Source organism: Sinocyclocheilus rhinocerous, unplaced genomic scaffold (assembly GCF_001515625.1).
Source record: "Sinocyclocheilus rhinocerous isolate Xijiao unplaced genomic scaffold, SAMN03320098_v1.1 scaffold415, whole genome shotgun sequence".
NCBI classification, from domain to species: domain Eukaryota; kingdom Metazoa; phylum Chordata; class Actinopteri; order Cypriniformes; family Cyprinidae; genus Sinocyclocheilus; species Sinocyclocheilus rhinocerous.
Window position 1 is genome coordinate 567,821 of NW_015646373.1, and position 20,859 is coordinate 588,679.

General features: G+C 35.8%; 1 pseudogene; it reads left to right on the forward strand.

Moving 5' to 3' along the window:
• Window positions 1-20,859, forward strand: part of LOC107707683 (kinase D-interacting substrate of 220 kDa-like) — a 54,867-nt pseudogene that overhangs the window by 27,216 nt on the left and 6,792 nt on the right.

Here is a 20,859-nt window from a genome sequence, read left to right on the forward strand (position 1 = left end):
AAACAGACAACCAAACAAAATATGTAATTTACTTGAGTTTCTGACAAAATGTTTTATTAATGTTATAGTAAATGAGTTTATTTAAAAATATGTATTAATTTAAACGAATTAGCCTAATTATGTAAAAATCATTTTAAATAAATGAAGATAAATGAAGACTTGTTTCGTTTTGAATCTCTTGAATGAATGATTCAGACATCAAATACATTTAACACTCACTGTTCGCCACCTACTGGAATAATGTAACGCATACAATCATTATTTGCAGCGTATCATTAGGCTACTTTCAAAGACCCATTGTGATCGCGGCTCCAGCAACATCAGAGTCTACATCCGGACTTTAAACTTTTATCAATACTTTCGTTATTATTTAATGTTTGCAACACAGAAATGTAGCCTACTGTGTAAGTAGACTGTTTGTGAAGCTGTTTCAAACAAAGCTTTACATGATGAGCGCTGCTCTCTCTGGATCAGCAGCTGCGCAAAAGCAGGTTTAAATATTCCGATGTGATTGATTTCAAAGGTTTAATAGACATAGCAGAATCACCGTCATTTAGGAATAAGATTGCATGTGTTTGAATCAAGATCGCGATCTTTTAATGATTAAATGTGCATACATAGGCTATAAGGCTCATATGTATTTTTCTAGCCCATGTCATATTTGTACCAGACCTCAAAAGTAACCGGGCCCAGGCCCGGGCGGCCCCCCTGCTTCCGCGACCCATGTTTATGGCCATTATTTCGGGCCGAGAATGTCTTCGTTATAGTGAGACATATATAGGCCGTTTTACCATAAAAAGCAAACAGGCGGAAGTCCAAATGGAAAGCGAGTGAGTGAGAGAGACGTTGTGGTGGTGGCTGATGGCCATGATCTGTAGTGGACTTTTTGAGCAGAGTCAGATCCACCGGGAGTTTATTTATGGCACTTTGCACCAGTTTTGTGCTTGTTATGAGGTGTGGCCCGCCAAGCCGGTTCTGTTCTGACATCTGGTGTCCGGCTTGTGCCAGGATGGTATGACAGAACCTGAGTGGGCCGGGTACCATGCCCAGCCTGCCCTCCCCTTATCAGCCGGCTCTGGCCCTGTAACATATGTCCCCTCCTCCCCTACTCAGAGAGCGGCCCTTGTTAATTAACCCACCAGGAGAGTTGGCGTGGCGCACTCCAAAATGACCAATCGCTGGAGGGATTCAATGTGAACGCGCATGAAGGAGGACACGCCCCTTCACCTTTTCGTCCACACCTCCCGCACCTCTCGGCGTCTTCTTGGCATGCCAACTCGTTGTGACATTCACCGGTGAAAGAAAAAGAACATGGAAGCCCTTCCGCTTTCTGAAAGGCTCATCCCTCTCACAATGCTTCCTGTCACAATGCTCGGCTTATTCATTGAGGGAACAATTGGCTCTCAGTGCTGGACTTCAAATCCAGGATTTAAGTGATTTTTAGTGAAACTTTCTAACTAATGACACTCGAAAAGAAATGCATGCGAGGCTATTGGAGCTAATTAGACAGACTCTTCTCCCAAGTACTGAAACATTAAGATGACATACTGTTCATTCAGGATTACTTTAATTGGTACAATTATTGTAATTTCAGTCGCAATTACGTCGGGAGATAAAAGTGCCTTCTGAAGCACATTTATGTGATTTCCTTTGTGCGAAAAGCCTAATAAGCCTTTAAATAATTATTCTGAAAAGTACACGGCTTCCTTTATTCTGCTCTTTTGAACCCCTTTGCCTTTGAGTTGGGACTTCTCACTTTTCTGTGAATTTGTATTTTTGTCACGTACCAGTCTTGTCTCTAGCATCTCGATGTGTTTTCTCCTCCGCCTTTGGAGGGAAGCTATTGTCTGTGAACCTGATCCTTCAAGAACTCTTTGGTGGAAGAGGTAAACTTAGTAATTTAAAAAGTGCAGCCATTATTTGCCCAGAGGCCCTATAAATGATTAGGCTGTTGAAAGCCCCATCTATTCCCTAAAGGAGAGAAGCCCAATCTAAGAGGGAGTGCATTTATTGGGTGCACAAAGTGACCTCCAGATGGATGAGATGAGTTTGAAACTGGGGAAGAGGTTGTGGGCTGCACAGTGGGATTTAAAGTCGCTCTTTAGATCGTTCCTGCGTTGTGCCGTGAGGTCCATTTTCATGGCCGTTGTTCTGAATAAAAGAAAGGCCATCATGCTGGCTCACATGTGTCAAGGCTAATTATTTATCCATTAATCACCAAGTTTCCAGGGAACTGAAGTTGTCACCCGGAACCCTAAGGTGTTGTGTCAGCAAATCTGAGGAGAGAAACTTAGTGTGAAACTAAGGATGTACTCAATAACATGTCACTGTTGTGGCTAAGACTGAAATTCATGTGTGATGCAACTCTAAGGTAGAGGCATTATAAAGGGTTTTGCAGAAAGATGACGGCCTACTTAAAGACTAAAGACCGCAAGATCTTGATCAGTTGAGACTGATATTTACGTTAAGCAAGAGTAGTATGCTTTAAATGGTTCCTTACTGCTTTTTGTGATATTAACTTTTTAAAGCAGCTAAAACTCAGATGAACCGGCTTGTTTGTCCGATTAAATCTGTCCAGGTTGAGTAAAACCTGGAGTAACGTCCTCTTTCTTTTTCTTTAGTTAACTCAAGTACAGGTAACTTCGGACCTCCTTGCCACATACATTATTGTTGTTTCAACCTTTGTCAGTTAATTTCACAGTTTTTTTTTATATATATATATTTTCCGTTGTTGTCTTCTTGCGGCCCAGCTGTTGAGCGTTGTGGAAGAGGTTGGAGTGTGTCCACCTAGTGGACCCTCCAGTTACCGCAGCCAATTCCAGGAACATGTGCAGAGGACATGCACAGAAAAGTCAAAAAGTATATGTTTGGAAAGATGTTTTTACCCTTTGATCAGATTATGATTAATCATAAGGATCTGTTCTAGATGTACCTTGGTATGTATAAAAAGAGAAAGCCATCACTTTGATCGAGTTACTGTGTCTAATCAATCTATTTTGGGCAATGTTCCTCTCAAAGCTTTACCTGCCAGTAACCAACATCATTAGACTTAGATCTATAAATATCTATTGTTTTCCAGAATAATTGTGTTCCACTGCTTCTCAGGGGTAGCGCTCAGCTTTCATCAATGGGGAAAAAAATCCCATGGAAGTTTATTAGAGTTTTTTTATGCTTCTGGGCAAGATGCTTTTGCTTACAGATGGGTTTACTCATTTCTCAAAGTTTGGCTGTCAGTTTGGAAGTTTCTCTGGGTTCTTGCACTTCTTAGTTCATCTCAGGCTTATGTATTTGTGATTTACAACTCACTGCAAGAGATAAGAGATAAAAATTGACAAAGATGTTAAACTAATTGGGATGTGAATACAACTTCTTGGAGTGAAAATCTACTCCGTTCACCACTCCCAAGACGCCATAATATAGAAGCAAACTCCACGTCTCAGGCCACCATTCCCGCCTCTTTTAGCACTTCACGGCTGCCACCGCCCACCTATCATACAAAACACTATGACTAGTGATGGCGACTTTTGTTCTTTTCATGGTGGGCACGTTGATTCTCATTATGGAGCTCAGAAAAGAAATGTGTGTTGGCATTACGCGTCTTTGGGCCCCTTATGGAGGGCAGGGGGGCACCGCCGTGTTTGAGCCTCATTGAGTGTCCTCAAACTGTCCACACAAGGGTGGCTGTAAGCAAAGTCAAGTGCCACATTCAGCACCCGGCCAAAGGGGAAAATAGTGGGAGAATTATACTCTTTCCCGTCAGCTGCTGTGTGTGGGAGTCTTTGAAAAAGAAGAAGAGGAGGAAGAAAAAAAGAGCTAAGCCAGCTTTGGGATCGATTAGCATTTGGATAAACCCGATGAGAGACCTCTCAAGTGGCCAACATTTAAGGCAGCCACACCACTAACCGAACGACGCAACACGGCCCTGATCAATGGCAGTATTGTTTGAGACGCCTTTGGTATTCTTGATGTGCTTTTATCTTTGTGTGCACTCTTTAAAACGGCAAGTATCTTAAACAGAGCTTAATTTCCCTCACTCCCAGTGCTTCCATGACAGATGAATGATAGCACTTTTTTTCCTTTGCAATTTTCTCTCGACGCAAAAGCAAGAATGTCAAAAGTAATTGCTAAACAAATCACTTGATGTCAAAGCCAACTTCTTCTCCCACCATCTTCAAAAGCTCTCTTTTTCTGGTGGAAGAATTACATCAGCCTCAATTGATTATAAATAGTATTCTTAGCCTGCTGTAACAGAAGATGTGTACAGCTGGGGAAAGATTAGCTTTCTCTTGGCCATGGCCTGATGTTTGTGTCTGTATATGAATAGTTGAATACAAATACTAACAATAGTGGGTTTGGGGTGGAATTAGCTTGCTTCACTGCCTACTGTGTCTCATAAAATTACCTGTAACTGCTTATATCACATCCATATCCACATTGTCGCTGTCTAATTAAAAACACACATCTTCACTTTTGCCAATTTAGAATTTTTACCACAGACTGAATGCGCTGAAGGCCTGCTGTTTGAATTGTGCATCATAATGACCAATAAAATAGTGTTTAATCAAGTTAATCGTTTAACAATTATCTTCACTGGCCATGAGAAAACCACGCATCTCTCAGTCTTATGTTTTTAAGAGCATCTTCACAAAACTGTTAGTAGAACCTAATTCTGGCAATAGATGCATCTGACTAAAGTCTGACTGAGACTTTATATTCGTCTCTTTTTCACACACTACACTCTTAAAAATAAAGGTGCTTCAAAGGGTTCTTCACAGCGATGCCATAGAAGAACCATTTTTGGTTCCACAAAGAACCATTCAGTCAAAGGTTCTTTAAAGAACCATCTCTTTATTACCTTTTTATAATCTGAAGAACCTTCTTTCGCCACAAAGAACCTTTTGTGAAACAGAAAGGTTCTTCAGATATTAAAGGTTCTTTATGGAACCATTTAGACAAAAAGGTTGTTCTATTGCATTGTGAAGCACCTTTATTTTTAAGAGTGTACTCTTCAAGGTTTTTTTTTTTTTTTTGAAATAATTCCTATATGCTCACCAAGGCTACATTTATTTGATAAAAAAAAAATAAAAATGTAAAAACAGTAGCATTGTGAAATGGTATTGTAATTAAAATAACCTTTCTATTTTATATAATAATAGAATTTTCAGCAGCCATTACTTCAGTCTTCAGTGTCATATGATACTTTGGAAATGCTGATTTGGTGCTCAAGAAAAATTTCTTATCAGTGTTGAAAACAGTTGTGTGTATAGAAGGTTCAAAAGAACAGCATTTGTATGAAATAGAAGCCTTTTGAAACATTATAAATGTCTCTTTTGATCAAATTATTGTGTCCTTGCCGAAATTAAGTCTTTTAATTTATCTTTAAAAATACTTATATGAAAGATAGTGTATATTAAAATGCCTTAGTAAGAGTATATTGGTATATTGGTAATTTTTTTGTCTTTTTTTTTTCATTCTATTCATTCTTTCAACTCATTTATTAAATTATAAAAAGTTGGTTGATATTATATTTTGAATATTTTGAAATGAAATTGCTTGAATTGATCTCATCCTCCTCTGTTCTTCACATCATTTTAAAGGGGTCATGAACTGCCCTTTTTATTATTTTGTACTGTTCTCTGAGGTCCACTTATAACATTAATTTTACATAAAAAAAACATCATAATTTAGTAGTAATAGGCTGTTTTCTGTCCTGTTTTGACCCCCCTCATCAGAACGCTCTGTTTGAATAGGCGTGGCAGATTGTAGACTTGAAAACGCCCACTGGTATGATTGGCTAACAGTTGTGTATGTTTGACAGCCTACATCCTTCATAGATGGATGCTGCTGTGATTTAGGTTAAAAACGAATAAATACTCAGTACATATCAAACGATCTGTAATAACAGACAAAGCAATAGTGACCACATAATTAAAAAACAGCTACTCAACACCTGTGTGGTGCGACATTACTGTCGGATCCAATATATTCGGCACAGCATTGTCTTTTAGTTTCAATCTTTCTGAAAATCCTGGGTCAAATTATGCCTTGTTTGTAAACGAATCCGCAGTCAAATGAAGTGAACAAAGGACCATGTTCTTACTGACACGGTCTGGAACTTCATTAAAAATAAAGTTTACAAAATAAAGTTGCCATACAAAGACTGCTTTTCCACAACTTGGCACTGAACAGCGTCTTGTTGTCTTCAGAGCCAACATTATCGTTTGGTTTCTGTGTAGACCTGCATTTGCCTCTCTAGTTACATGCACGGATGCACGGATGCACACAACATGCACGGATCAGTGGGCGGGGCTAAACAGGCTGTGATGTAGAAGCAGGCGTTGATGATCGTCTTCAGAGGCGGGGTTTAGCCACACTATTACGTCATACGTCGTTTTGGCAGATTGGCTTCAATATAAGCTGTTTGTAGACTAATGGGAAAGTTTTGAGTTCTGAAACTTACAGGATGTTTTTTATAGTACAATGACCACTTACATGTCAAAATATCAAGGGAATTTTGATTTCTCAGTTCATGACCCCTTTAATAAAACCGCAAAATGGCCAGAAAAAACACCAGTCTGACTAACACAAAAGGCTGAAATGAAGACGCAGGGACCTGGCACATTGATTTGTGTTGTGTAGGGATATGGCCTGGTCTGGCAAAGAGTGAAAATTCCCCTGTAGGCCTGCAGATGTGTCTCTTCCTCCTTGTCTGGTTAGTCTTGTTTTAGCCAGTCATTGGAATGACATCTTCATTCTGATGTGTTTATGGATGCCTCGGATGTTTTAGTCTGGGTGTTGTGTTTGGACGAGGCCTGTGTCGGGGTGTTTGCGCTGTCGCACTACACGCCAGATTAAATACAGCAGTTTTCTCATCAACTGCTCCCTGCACGCTATTGAATGTATGTGTTTGTTTTTGTATTCCATAAACAAGTCAATGACAAACATCTCCATTTAGAATTACATGATTACAAACCCTTCATTATGGACGTCCAATTTAAAGTTACTACTAAAACTGTGGTGCAATTTGTGCTGTCGTTACAACTTTGAAAATAGCCATATATTGGGTTTCATAAAGACATAAGCTTAACATTTTCACTCTTGATATGTTACACTGATTTCATGTTCTGCTATTTTTTTAAAGAAAGATTTCAAATTGTTCAGAAGTATTATATAAAATGTTCTTTGAATCAAGGTGTTAAACTTAAAATAACTCAATTCCAATTAAATGCACAAATCTTATATCAACGCATCAGTAATAATTAAAAATATTATGGTATTTATTATTATTGTTTGTAGTAGTAGTAGTAGTGGTAGTATTTTTTATTATTTAATGTTATTAATAATAATGAAACTTTATTAATGTTAAAAAATAATAAATTAAACATAAATGATAGTTCTTCTTATTATTTAATCTTAATTTATATTTAATTTGTTAGTAATAATAATGTATATTTGATTTAATATTATTATAAAGTTAAATAGAAATTAATTTTAGTAATAACAATTGTATTATTATTATTAAATGTTAATAATAATAATAATAATAATAATAAATTGCATAATACATTATTATTATTACCATTATTATTTTATCATTATTATTACTTAATGTTAATAATAATAATAATAATAATAAATTAAATACATTTGTCTTTGTCTTCTTCTTCTGAAGTCTGTAAAATTCAAACCTCTGTTCCAAATAAATTTCTAAACACACTGTGGGTTATCACTTATCGTGTCAGTCAGGCAGTCTCATCTTGTCTTAGCAATATGGACCAGACGCAAAGGCAAGTCAAAAGTCTGGCTGTGTGAGACTATGCTTGCCTTAGCAAACACTGTTAATTCATAGATCATTAATCGAATATGTGTAAGAGGCACATACTTGGCTACAAAGAATTGTATAATATTTTTGGATCCTTCTTAAATGTTCTTCCTTCTCTAAAGCAGGTTCCTTTAAAGCATAGGCTGTGGAAAGTGTGTGTGTGTGTCTTGTGACAGAGGAAGTTGGTTCTCTAGAGAGGCTCTTGTCACTGGCTCCTGTTTGTCTGTGAGCATGCTCACACACACATACAAATAAACAAGCCCAGCTGGATTTCGGAAGAGACACAATCTGCCCAGTTCTGCTTAATCCAGTGCGTGGGAAATGAACCAAACCTCTCTCACCAGCACACGTTTCTCTTGTTCAGCCCTTCTTAAAGTGATATTTCTACATGTGTGTGTGTGTGTGGAACAGACTAGCAAGCATGTGTTTGCGCTCAAGTTTGATCTTTATGTTGGTCACGTCCTTGAGCTCCACCCTAAAGTGCGAGACCTCTACCTAATGTCCATCACGCGGAATGTCAGCTGACTGTTAGCACAGCATCCTACTCTGACCCGCTGACACACAGGCCTGCTGTAGCACAGTGTGGGCCTTTGTCCAATGACTTCAACATCTGCTCTCACACCCAGCCACTCGCTCGCCCTCCAACACACACACTTCACGTCTGAAAATGTGAGTCATTTGGTGACCATCGCTATTTATACAGCCAGCAGAGAATGATGGGACCAAAGCAATTAACTTAAATGGTCTTCTAAACTTAAACCTTTTGGAACATGATATTTTAACATGCCATCCAGGTCATAATGACCGTAACGCTGTGTCCTAACCGGCAACAAGCATTTTTTTTCGGTCAAAACAGACTGTAAAAATGCTGTGTAATACAATAAAATCTTATTGTGAAATCTTGATAAAATTGAAAAAATTATTTTGAAAGATTATTGGAGTGTTTTACAAGAAAACACCATTTCAGTCTTTGTACTTAAAAATTCCACATTAAATTCAGTTTGTTACTTGTTGTTTTTTTTATAAACAATTTTCATTCAGAAATTGCTTGTAAATTAAAAAAATAATTATAAAGGGAACCCTACACCAGTTTTTATTTCAGCCAAAACAATCAAAATAACATCACTGTCTCCATCAGCAAAACTATATACTTGGTATATTAGATCTCCTGAATTTCACCCCCAATAAGATCACTTATGAATGATTTCAATTGTAGGCGGAGCCTTGTGTCATGTGTCACTATTTTCATACTGTATGTAGAAGGATCAAGGACATAATTATTTTTATGATTTTTCTTGTGAAATTTGATGGATTTGTCATATATGTCTTAATGTATTAGTTTTTCTATTTTATTTTTATTTGTGCTTTGTCTATTATTATTCTATTATTATTTTTATTTAGTTTGTTTTGACTATCATTCTAAGTTGGTTAATTTTAGATTTTCTTGTTTCAGCTAATTTTGTCTTATGTATGCATATATGTATTTATTTATATAATTTGATGTATTGTTAATCAATTTGTGGCCATTTTTATCTTATTTCAGTTCATTTTGGTGTCATAAAAATGTATTTTTAAATTTAATTTAGTTTTCTATTTTGTTGTGCTGTTACTGTTAACTACAAAAACTAAACATTGTTTTCAGTAATTGAAATAAGAATAAAATAAAATCTAAATATTACATGAAAAACTAATGACTAACTGAAATAAAAAAAGTTTGTTTGCATGCTAAAATGACTAAAGCTAAAATAAAAATGAATTAAAGCTGTATTGAAATATTGTAAATAATATAAAAATAAAAAGACAAAGGCTCATTTGCACAAAAAAAACTTGAAGTAAAATTAAAACTGAAAATATAAAAATAAAAGCTAATTCAAAATATTAATAAATACTATACTAGTGTATAAATAATACTTAAGTAGTACTGGATTTAACAATGATAACACTGATATGTGATTTATTCCACAACTTCCACAAATAATCTCAGCTGGATCATCCATGTTTGATGTTTATTATACATGAGGAGTGGAGTTTTGGTCCAGTGAGCTCTCGGTTTGAGCTGGAAATGCAGAAATAGAAACCAAACAACCAACACAATATAGAGTGGCTTTGTTGTATCTGGTTAGGATGCAGTGTAAATAGTTGTGCCATATCAGGTCAGAGGTCATTTGATGAACTGAGTGTTTCAGATGCTCCTTCCAGGTGTGTATTGTCTCCCATTAAGATATCAGTGTTTGTTTACACTGCCTCACCACCTCAGTTTAGCAACAGGTCATCTGAGTGTCATTGTGTCATCTCTCTCCTGCCCAGTTTAAACAGCTCAAATCAGATTACTTAAACCGGTGGTATGGGACGGGGCCAAGCACTGAGCTCACCGGCTCGATCAGTATTAGTATCAGTAAAAAGGACTTATTGTGCCCTCATACCGACCAATAAGAAGATTCAGCAGAGAGCAGAGAGACAGAGGCGTGGGTTGGGAGCAGATAAGAAGATAGAGGAAGAAGTATGGGTTCTGCAAAATGTCTGTGTTCAGCAGAAACAGATCTTCAGATTTAGTTGATATGAATTTCCACGCTCAATAAGATAAATTGCAATGGGAAGGCATTTATCTGAAAGCGCCTGACATCGTGGTGCAGAAATAACCACCGTGGTGCGGTAACCACATATACGCTCAAAAAGTTGGGCTAAGAGTGTGCGCTTGTGACTAGTAAGCCGGTTTAGAGTAGATTTTCATGTTATTGATGATAATTAATACTAAATACTAATTTAATACACACAAAAGCAATCTGACCATAAATCAATCTATCAATCAGTCAGTCTGCATCAATGTCAGAAATGTCCTTTTTTATGAACCCCAATGTTTATACTCTGGAACTGATTTTCAGGGGCATTTTGCCTTTATGAGGGAGTTGTATATAATTTGATTGACAATATATTATTTATTTATTTAGTTAGGTAGTGTTCATTTAACCCTCTTTTGCTGCTCGTGTGGCCATCAAAAATGATAAATGTACTCAATTATATTTATGAAAATAGTTATGGTTTTACATAATTAATATAATATTTACATATTATCTGTTAACCACTTTTTGAGCACCTGAAAATTAAATTTCCAACAATTTCCATGCTTTGGAGTAGTGTTAATTTCGTTAACGAAGACTATGACGAAAAATGTTCGTTGACAAGCTTTTTTCCCATGACGAAGACGAGACGACAATAAGGTCAATAAACGACAACTAAGACTATATCAACATGCAATTTCGTTGACGAAATAAGACGAGACTAAAATGTATTCAAAAAGATAAAAACTTTACCAAAAACCTCTTTTTATTTTCGTCAAAAAAGGAGACAGAATGTTATTGCAGACTGCTCTACACGCCTCTACTACGCGTGCTTTCATGAGTGCGGTTGCCAGATATCAAGAGTTCTAATCCCTGAATCAGAGCTTCGCTGTTAAATTCATAAATTTTCTGCCCGGGGTGTTTTGCTTATTTTAAGCAATCTGGAAATCTAAGCACATTTTAAGCAAATTTAAGAAATCTTTAAGATCTCACTGTATTGTTTGCGATTGTGGTCGCTGAATAAATACACTTACTCAATCGCTGTTGTTTGAATAGAGAAATAGACTATTGCAATTAGGGAATTAGTGGAATTACTATGAATTTCACTGTTATAATATTTTTCGTTTGTTTTAGCTGTTTTCATAATGTAGACAGAGAGATTGCATAAGTCTTTGGTGTACTGGAGAAAGTGCAGTACCTGAAATGCAAAAGTAAATTTCTCAAATGACAATAATCATTACGATTATTTTTATCAGTTTAACCATTATACAGAATGACGAAAATGTGACTAATATTTCATTGACTAAAAAAACCTGACTAAAATGCTCTTACATTTCATTGAATAAGCAAATACAGGACAAGTTTGTCTAAATATGATATGATATGAACTAAAATGTACATTTGAGTAAAACTAAGACTAAATTAAAAATGGCTGCCAAAATGAATACTGCTGTACGGTTAATTAATAATAATCTTATTGTTAAAATGTCAAGTTTTCATTGACTAAAACTAGAATAAAATATTTCAGGTTTTCTTTGACTAAAACTAGACTAAAATGTTGAGACTTTTAGTCGACTAAAACTTGACTAAAACAGCATAGGATAAGGTTGACTAAATATGATAAAAACTAACAAGGACATTTTAGTGCAAAAGTAAATTTCTCAAATGACAATAATCATTACGATTATTTTTATCAGTTTAACCATTATACAGAATGACGAAAATGTGACTAATATTTCATTGACTAAAAAAACCTGACTAAAATGCTCTTACATTTCATTGAATAAACAAATACAGGACAAGTTTGTCTAAATATGATATGATATGAACTAAAATGTACATTTGAGTAAGACTAAGACTAAATTAAAAATGGCTGCCAAAATTAATACTGCTGTACGGTTAATTGATAATAATCTTATTGCTAAAATGTCAAGTTTTCATTGACTAAAACTAGAATAAAATGTTGAGAAGTTTTCATTGACTAAAACTAGAATAAAATATTTCAGGTTTTCTTTGACTAAAACTAGACTAAAATGTTGAGACTTTTAGTCGACTAAAACTTGACTAAAACTAAATAGGATACGGTTGACTAAATATGATAAAAACTAACAAGGAAATTTTAGCCCGGGACTAAGACTAAGACTAAAATGAAAATAGCTGACAAAATTAACACTACTTTGGAGCACAGACTTAAGTGTGGTCTCTTTTTAAAGACGACACTTGGCAGATTATTGCTGACAAGAAAAAAAGGACGAAAAATGCCCAAAAATAGTATAGTAGAAATATTTTCCAAAATATGTTTACTCTGAAACTGTGAAATAAAAGCCATAAGTCTAAACAAGTTGTATTCCATATTTGAGATTGATATATCAAAAAATGAGCTTTCAGTAAGATTTTGTTTGGGCGCAATACCAAACATTTCCTTTAGATGAAATTAGCTTCCCATTTATTTCCAATGAGGTCCAAATTTTGACCGCGAACAATACAAGTGTGACTGTTTTTTTTCAGGACCATTTCACCTTTTTTTTTGTTTTGTTTTTTGGTGTTTTCACATAGCAAATGCCAAAACCTTGAGTTTAAAAAAAAAACAGCACCAAAGGGTTAATGGTACATTTATTTCCATTTTATTCCCCCACATTTTAAATATTTGGGGAATTTTAGCCTCGAAACCTGTTGATTTTTTTGAAACTGGTATACCTTTGCGGTTTCTGTACTGTATTTTAATAGTCACTCTCTCATTGCAGGATTTCTAAAAACATCCCCACCACTAAAGATGTGGAGCCTCTGTTGGAGATTGATGGTGATATTCGTAGTTTTGAGGTGTTTCTTTCATCACACACCCCTGTTCTCACCGCTCGTGATGTGGAGATGTTCCTACCTTATACTGTAAACCTGGATCCCAATCTAAGGGAGATCATTGCAGGTACAAACCCACACAAACACGTTTGTCTAGCTATAAATAAGAAGGACATTGTTTTTATATAAAGCTAGAATTCATGCAAACTTACCCAACTACATAAACACTAACTAGAACTTTTTCCAGTAACAAGCAAGGTGGCAATCAACACTAATTGACAAAATTATATATTTACTGGAATTTATAGCTTGATGTTTTTTATAGTGTGTATATATTAAATAATTTCATATACAGAAGACTCATTTTTATATTTTGAGGATGTCTCCTGGCTTTTCTTAACTGTTTGTATCCCTAAATATTGATAAGTAAATGCACACACAATGCTATATTGCTGTGGATTTCTCTAAATCATTGCAAATATGAGAGATGATATTATCTCATCACATGATAATGGTCAGCTGCGCCATGCTTTGAGACAGCAGACGTTATTTGGTGCAATGTGACAATGGACTGTGCAATAAAGGTTTCTTTGTGAACGCAGGGAGATGAGTAAGGTCTCAATTGTGTTCACCTCAGGAAATGGAACATCACTGAAGCTCGATGAGCTGCTCGTTTCTGGGTCACCCAGACAGTCTTATTTGGTCCGCCTGGGTGACTCATTAATATTATTTCCAACCAAACAAATTCTGACGTATGTTTCAGCCCCTGAGACTGGGACGCTAAAGCAAACGTGGATTTCATTGGGAGCCACGTTTATTTCTTCCAGGTGCGTTTGCGATTTCTGTTGGGAAACATCAGTGTTTTTCTAAGGGAATCAAACCGCAAAGGCCTTTCTTTTCTCACATGTAACTTACTATAAATGCTTCATTTGGCTGAAGTCGACTGTGAGTGGGAGGATTTGAATGTCTATAAAGTGCTGGCCAAGATTTGGATCTAACTTTCTCCTACTCTCTCTCTCTCTCTCTCTCTGTCTTTTTCCCTCCTCCCTTCAGATGTACGAGATGCACGAGAGCAGATGCACCTTGGGGGAGTCAGCTATCCCACACTGCCCCTACAAGATGCTTCGGTACGGCCGCACTCTACATTTGGGCAGCACTCTTTGGCCTGTTCTCCCACAGGCTCTTTGCCCCCTGCTGGAGTGCTGCCGGCCGCTCAACCCCACAGCAGCTACTTTAATGGGCTTACTGGACCCCAACACCCCTTCTACAACCGGGTGAGACATCAGTCAGAGACATTGCTTACTGTGTTCAAGCAAAATGCACCTGTGTCTATGGAGTTACTGAAACATACCTATGATAAGTATATAGTAAAATAGGTGCAGGAGCAAAACTCCTATGTTTAAAAAAAAAAAAACATAATTCTCAAATAAATCAATCATATAAGATGAGTAATTTTATATTATTGTTGTTGTTGTTGTTGTTGTGGTATTATTATTAATAACAGTAATATTTCATAAAATATTGTTTTAACATTAATAATAATTAATAATAATCTTACTACTGTTTTTAATAATATTTGTTTTAATTATATTTTATATTTAATCATATTCAGCTTAATAATAATAATAATGATGATAATCATAATAGTAATATAATAATAACAAGAACAACAAGAACAATAATAATAATAATAATAATATTTCATAAAATGTTAATACGGTAATATTATTAATGTAGTATTAATAAATTATTATTATTTGTAGTAGTAGTAAGTAGCAGAAATAAAATTAATAATAATAATTTTACTACTGCTATTAATAATATTTGTTTTAATCATTATATTTTATATTTTATCATATTCATCTTAATAATAATAATCATCATCATCATCATTTAATGATCAGTATTTACTACTAATAACTAAAAGATGATTATGATTATAATGATTATACTTAATATTTTGTAAAATAGAATAATTATAAATAAATAAATAATAGAATAAATAATCAAATTATTATTATTATTATTATTAGTAGTAAGATTAATAATAATAATAATAATTGTACCACTGCCACTAATAATAATGATAATAATAGTTTGTGAAATATTCAATATATATAGCCCAGCCCTAATAAACCATCAGTCTGTTTATAGGCTGTTATGTATGTTTGACCTTTCATTGAATTCCTGATGTGGCGCTGACCCTCACCTGACCCTCATTCATCAGATTCCTGAGTATTTGTCTGTTCTCTCCACCTCTATAGCCTTACTTCCCTCATCATGTTTATCACCTGCCCCGACATTACCCTGGCAACTCCCATCACACCCCTCACGCCCTGCTACTAAACTCCATAAGGACCCCAGTCTGGGACTAGTAAGTACATAACTAAACGCATCAATGTCACTGCAGCCAGACGCACATTTTAGTGCCTAGTCTATATGGCCACGATAATGTCTTTATGCGTCATGATATTAAATGTATCTCTCTTTTTTTCTTTTCATGCTTTAAGTTCCTTGTGACAAACAGCCTGTGGCTTGTATGCTATAACTTTGCACGCTAAACTCGCAGTGGAGTTTTGTGGTTCTGTAGCATTTTCTCTGAAAAATTTATATAAATGTTTTTAGTTTTCAACAACCTTTTTCCTTTCCTCCTCACATAGTTTTAGTCTTAAAGGTACGGTAGCTGTTTGATTCTGTGTATGTACATGTGAAACTTTATGACTGGCTAACATTTTTGCATGGCAAATGAGTAATAATCTCTGCCACTTTACAGTCTAGCTCATATTTTAATATCTTATGGTTATGACATTATAACCATGTGATTTCTGGCTGGTTAGAATCTGTCTACATTTCTAAAAGAGCCTGAAAACTCTTGTTTTCAATAACATTTCCCATTAAAGACTTGATGGAGTTTCTAGAATTCAGAAGTTACAGGAAAACCCCCATAATTCCTGCCAGACCTCTCCCCTGTCCATACTAAAGGTGTGTGTTCTATAACTGTCTTTTATCCTCTGGTTCCTCCTCTTTCATCCATACTGTCTCCCTCCATCAGGATGTAATCAGAGAGGACTCCAGTGAGGGTCTTCCCTTTCCTGCATCCCCCTCTATGGTAACTTTAGCAGTGCGTATGTCTGTGTTTATATCTGTGCATAAAAGATGCTGTAGAGCCTTTTATTGCCTGCAGACACACACATATACACTTATGATGCTAGTGGCATGTTACACTTATATTGCTGTCCAGTCTCTGCCTGCGCTGCTTAGCCCCTAAAGCTTCATCTTGACTTTTTAATACGTATTTGACTTTGAAACAGAATTAAGTGTATTGAATGTATCAGCAAAATCAGTTAGTAAACAAATCAGGTGGTGCACCTCATTGAAGCAGTAGGATTGGTGATGCTCCTTACAAAATGATCATTTTAATGTTATCACTGGTAACTAGGGTTGCAAAAAGGTGTAAAATTTGCAGTAAATTTCGGAAATATTCCAGAAATTTTGGAAACTTTCCAGGATTTTTTTTGGAATATTCCAGGGATTTTTGGAAAGTTTCCGGAAATTCACCGGAAATTTTTCACCCCTTTGCAACCGTACTGGTAACTAATGTTATTTTGTCAGTTGAAAAACAACAACAACAACAACAACAACTCAGAGGTAGTACAAAGTAGAGATCGACTGATATATCGATTTACAGATATTTTCCCGATATTTAAGCATTTTACAATAATCGGATATCGGTTTTGTAATATCGGATTCACCGATAAACGCCGCCATCTTGTGGATGTTTTGAGAATTGCGCGCAGGATCACCATTGCAGCGCATCTGAGGGGAAACAAAACAATAACAACGGAGTGCACGGTTACTTGATTTACTGTAGTTAGTAAACTTTATTTAACATAACAGCCATGCACAAATTAGATGTATTACATAAATGCCAGTACAAAGTTTGATATGCTACAAGTGAATTCAACCATTCCACTACAAAACTGTAAAATGAATCTAAAAATGTAACTGAAAATCTTTTTAGTAGGCATTTTGACCTTACTATATGTATAAGGTTTTGAAAGAAATTAATACTTTTAATGTGCAAACATTAAACTGATCAAAAGTGACGGTAAAGGTTTACATTGTTACATAAATAAATAAATAAGTCCTGTTCTTTTGAAATTTCTATTCATCAAACAATCCTGACAAAATATTTTCCACAAATATATTAAGCAGCACAATATGGATATTCAATTTGTGACCCTGGACTACAAAACCAGTCATAAGGGTACATTTTTCGAAATTGAGATTTAGACATCATCAAAGCTGAATAAATAAGCTTTCCATTGATGTATGGTTTGTTAGGATAGGAGAATATTTGGCCAAGATACAACTATCTGAAAATCTGGAATCTGAGGGAGCAAAAAAATCAAAATATTGAGAAAATCGCCTTTATAGTTGTCCAAATGAAGTTCTTAGCAATGCATAATACTAATCAAAAATTAAGTTTTGATATATTTATGGTAGGAAATTTACCAAATATCTTCATGGAACATGATCTTTACTTAATATCCTAATGATTTTTTGGCATAAAAGAAAAATCAATAATTTTGACCCATACAATGTATTTTTGGCTATTGCTACAAATATACCTCAGCGACTTAAGACTGGTTTTGTGGTCCAGGGTCACATATGGATCCTTCAATATGGGTATTAATAATTAATGTTTCTTAAGCACCAAATCAGCATATTCGAATGATTTCTGGAGGATCATGTGACACTGAAGACTGGAGTAATCCAGCTTTGCCATCACAGGAATAAAATATATTTTAATTGAAAGCACTTATTTTAAAATTGTAATAATGTTTCACAATATTAATGTTTTTACTGTATTTTGATTAAATAAATACAACCATGGAGAGCATAAGTGATTCAAAAACATTTAAAAATCATTCCAACCCCAAACATTTGAACAGTAGTATAATTTGAATGATTTCAAACAAAATTTCTGAATAAAATTAACATTTATTTTACACAATATTCACTCAATTCAATACAAACTTTTTTAAAATGGAAAATGTGCAATATCCGTTGATTGGGGGCTGTTGGAAAGACGTTTCTGTTGCCAGATCGGCCACAGCTGTCTGCTGATGCCAATAATCTCAAAATGGCCAAATATCAGATATCATAAATCATAATTATCTCAGATTAGACCATTACTGATGCTCACTTACTTATCATTCATCCCAATTTATGATCCCTAAAACCACTATTTACACATCTCTCAGCACCTCCAGCATATTCTCCATTCCTGCAACTCTGTCATTCTTCCCCATTGTCATAGCCTGAGTCAAGCCCTGCCGCTGCTTTCTCTTCTAATATTCTGCCCTCCTTCCTTCAGCTCTGTTGTTTTGCTCTTTCATTTGATCCGCTCTCTGGTCTGTCCCCCCATTGCTGCTTTGTTCTGCGTGGTGTGAAAGGCTGCTGCTATCTGAGGCTGGCTGGATTAGCATCAGCAGTGCTGGGACGGCACGCTGCATGAGGCCGCTCTTATCAGCACAGCGAGCCGCTTCCTTCAGCGAACACGTCTTGTTTCCTCCTCCCCGGCCCCTCACGCTAATTACACTCTTATCGCCCGGCTCGAACACTCGCCCATCAGGGTGGGGCCGTTTTGGAATTAAACAACTTCTTCTCGGCAAGGAGTCGTGAAAAGTCCTCTCAGTTTCTCCTATTCTCGTTCTGTGTGTCTTTTCTGTTCGAAACTCTTTGCCAGTCTGTCCTTTCTGCAAAATGTTGTTCTTTTCATTCTTTTCAAGTTCTCTGTTTGCTTGGCTTGGTCAAATCAGTACTGTGAAATCCGTGCAGGTTGAATGCTGTGAGACAAGCATCTGTCATAAATAATGTTATTGTGTGTACACATTTGATTGATTGCTGATTGAAGCATGTGACCTAATCCCTCCGTTCCTCTCGTCTTCTCTAGTGTTCTCAGTCCCAGATTAAATCTCAGCCCTTCAGAACGAAGCGGGTACAAACATTTAAACCCTTCAGTTTTCTTATATTAACTGTGTTATTTTCAGGGCTTCTGCTCATTTTGGCTTGTTTCACTTAAAACCAGAACAAAATGAACAGCCAGTTCTGTCATTGTGAAATTTCTGTTCAAATACACTGTGGCCAAAAGTATGTGAACAACCGAACATCACATGCTGTCCAGCTCCAGATAGGACAATAACAACTTCCATGCAACCTGTGCGCTATATTTTAAGTCCTCTGAAGCCATATGATGATTTATGTGAAGGACAGATTGAAATTTAAACTGTTTTTGACTTAAAATGTCTCAAATGTTTTTCTCCATTATATAGGTTCAGACCGGCGTTTCAAGTTTAATTTTAACGTCAGCTTGTTTGAATCTGAGTGCAAATGAAATTTTATAGAATATTAGTAGTGACTATAGAGAATTTTTATTCAAAGGTTTCTCCTGGTTGGCTGATTACTTTTAATTTTTCTGCAGTTTCATCCAATTAGCTCTCAAGGCACTGATTTTCTTTTATTTCTTGTGTGTTTTTCTTATTAAACATGCCTGCTGCTGATGAATAGGACTTAAGCACAAATATTTTAGGTGAAAACAACTGGTGTCAAGCTTGGCTGAGAATCCACACCACTCATTTTTGAACAAAGAATCATGGACATATTTGATATTTTTTGGCTGCTCATCACAGTAGTTGTTTCCCAATCAGACTGACCTACATATAGATACAAGGCCCAGTCACCATCATATGAAGAACAGAGTTTTATAATGCTAATGCTGAGTCATTTATGGAGTTAACTCTGGCCCCAAATGATTAAATTAGTGAGCAATTTCATGATAAGTAAACTAAAATAATTGTAACTAAATTTATGTTATATTGTCACTACAGGGTTGCTGCATTAGTTAAGTGGGCTGACTATAATTTCACTTTAAAAAATAAATGACATCTATGGATCCATGAAGAACCAAAATCAAGGGTGGTTTTGCAACAATGCCATAGAAGAACCATTTCGGGTACCACAAAGAACCTTTAAGTGAACAGTTCTTAAAGGGGTCATATGATGCTTTTTTAAAGATCATTATTTTGTGTATTTGGTGTATCAGAATATGTTGACATGCTTTAATGTTCAAAAAACACATTATTTTTCAAATACTGTACATTCTGTACACGCATTTGAACAGTCATTTGCAAATACTTAAACTAATAACAAAACATACTTACAGTAGCTGATTCAGAAGCGCCAGATTGTCATAGCAAAGTCAGAATTACCTCCTCTCCTAGGTTCACGGAACGGTCGTCCATAAAATGCATTGCTTTTCTGTTGTAAGTAATCTTAAAGATTCCTAAATGTATCTACTTTCGGAAATGCCAAATGAAGTGCTTTTGCTTTTGCCTAGAAACACACAGCGTCTCCCTGACATGGCTGCTTCAACACTAACTGTGGGTACTGAAACCACGCCTTATTTCTTTGCATGAACATTTGGGCCACATTATGCATATATTTCCACATATAGTGAGGTAGATATGTGGGGGCGTGTTAGAACGAGCCGTTTTAGGGGGGCGTGGCAGAGTTTTAACTTTGATAAAGAATATCTCTTTGGTTTTGAGACTTTAGTCTTTGCAACTTCAGGGATCTTATCTATGCACAATCAGCTTGTAACACTCCAAAGAGAAAGGA